At 40.9% G+C, this 1,465-nt stretch overlaps 1 pseudogene; it reads right to left on the reverse strand.

Annotated features, from left to right (window-relative positions):
- Nucleotides 1–353: 353 nt before the first annotated feature.
- LOC124898912 lies at nucleotides 354–974 on the reverse strand (annotated as a pseudogene).
- Between the last annotated feature and the right edge of the window lie 491 nt (nucleotides 975–1,465).

The following is a 1,465-nucleotide window of genomic DNA, read 5'->3' on the forward strand; positions in this document are numbered from 1 at the left end:
TGTTGGTCAGTTTACTGAGAGCGAAACCGCTCTGAAACAGCTAATGACTTTGATGATTTGTACTAGGCATACAATCATCGTTAAAAAAAAAACCCTTCTCACAGCCTAACCCTTAGGCAACTGCATGAGGAATGCGAGCTCTGATCTAAATAATGTTGATCTTGACTTGCGAATGAACCAGTTTAGCATATAATGAGTCAGGGTATGGAGACACCAACCAACAGTCTGCTTCATTTGACGCAAAAACTTTGTGACACACAATCGAATCGAGGGTTACAGATACACGGCTTACATACCCGGTGCAACATTCTTGGAAAACAATCGAATCAAGGGTTCGGAGAAGAATTGGCCATTCAATCTTGTGGACTAATCAAGACCAAAATTGGAAAATGAGATACGAATAGAGATGAATAACCAATTGATGAAATAACATAAAACCATTCTGTTTCAATAGAGGTACGAGAAACGGTTGGGGGCAATAAAGTAGGTGAAGTGGTTGGATTTTGCGAGCTGTTCCAACCACTACTGGAAGTGGTTCCAAGAGCCGAACGAGAATGAATACTACACAGAAGAGTCAAGACCAGGCTACCTAATGGAATGTTTAACCGATCCATTCCGGATCAACCGAATTGGTACAAAAGTTATAACATGGGAAACCGACGGAAAACACGACTTATTTGAATAACCCAGTGACCTACCAATTGTAGAAGTAGGATTTTTGGAAAGCAATAAGCATTTAAATAATACAATTCAAGTGTACCATCTTCTTTCTCATTTCGAGGAAAAGGTGCAGAAGGAAAAGGAAAAAACAGAGGGATCCAAATCAGACCTAAATAGGAATGACATGAAAAGTCTTTTTCAAAACCTAGCATTAAGGGCGTTACGACGATATACAAGAGAAATAGAGAAAAACTTGTGATTAGTGTGGAGGGGAAGATCTTTTTATGATATAATTCAAGAAAGAGTCGTCTCATTTCCTTACTTCTTTATAATTCATTCACTTCAAGACTGGTTCTGAACGCCGCATAACATCATCCTCAACCAACCTCCACCGTACTTTCGGTGCGACCACTAAGGAATTGCTTATACACTAAAGAGATGCTTATATTAATTATCATTAGTCCAGCGTGAAACTAAGAAAGAGAGATGTGCCTAAGGCGGCATGCAAGCAAACTGTGCACGTATAAGAAGAGGAGAGATATTCGCAATTACTACCACAAGAAAGCTGCCCCCTATCTTCTAAAGGGGCCCCGCACTTCATTCGTACCTTCTTGGCTTAGGCTTCCAATTGAACAACGTGGCCTTTCCGCCCCACCGTTAGCAGAAGCTAAGCGCTTGAAAAGCGTACTAAGAAAGGTTCCTTCTGTCGCCCTTTCTGTGCAATAGTCCACTAGTAACAGAAGAGAGGGTTACCGTACATACAAGAGTCTTCCAGTTTGATGCACTATTAAGTCCACAACAGAAG

Source organism: Capsicum annuum, chromosome 5 (assembly GCF_002878395.1).
Source record: "Capsicum annuum cultivar UCD-10X-F1 chromosome 5, UCD10Xv1.1, whole genome shotgun sequence".
Lineage (NCBI taxonomy): Eukaryota > Viridiplantae > Streptophyta > Magnoliopsida > Solanales > Solanaceae > Capsicum > Capsicum annuum.